Below are 633 nucleotides of genomic sequence, written 5' to 3' on the forward strand. Positions count from 1 at the left end.
GAACAAGATTTATTAAAAAGAGCCAGTTTGCATCGCACGAAAAAGTTTGCAATTTTTTTATGACTTCTAGAATAAATGTGAAGTAAGAATTAAAAAGTAAAACACTCGTCGATGCTGAACACTTGCCATGAACAAGAAAGGTTCTATGCAATTTCCTTCGAACTACACTCGTTCTTAATTGACGCAATAATTAATCGATTACTCCTGAAGTATTGGAGGTCGACGGAAATTGTATACGACTTTTCTTGCAGCTAATATTAGTATCTACAACTTTTATTTGAACTATTTTCCTATATTTTGACCCAAAAAATTTTTTTTATTTTTCCAAGATTTTTTCGAACGGATGGACGTAGGGGACCATGTATAGGACCATTTTGTAGAGGACGACGAGATCTACAAATTCACTATAAAAATTTATTGCTAGCATCTATAATTTACGAGAAAGTTGCAAAAAACTGTTTTTTCGTTTTTCGTCTATAACTCGTTAACGATTGGCACTAGCGAAATCTTTTTGCAGAGAAATTGTAGATCTCGTCGTCCCCTACAAAATGAGTCTAAATACGCCCCCCTACGTCCATCCGTTCGGGAGTTATTGAGGAAAAACGAAAAGTCTTTTTAAAAGTTCGCTATTTC

The sequence above is a fragment of the Ceratina calcarata genome, unplaced genomic scaffold (genome assembly GCF_001652005.2).
Source record: "Ceratina calcarata isolate Rehan_Ccalc_2016 unplaced genomic scaffold, ASM165200v1 scaffold578.2, whole genome shotgun sequence".
Lineage (NCBI taxonomy): Eukaryota > Metazoa > Arthropoda > Insecta > Hymenoptera > Apidae > Ceratina > Ceratina calcarata.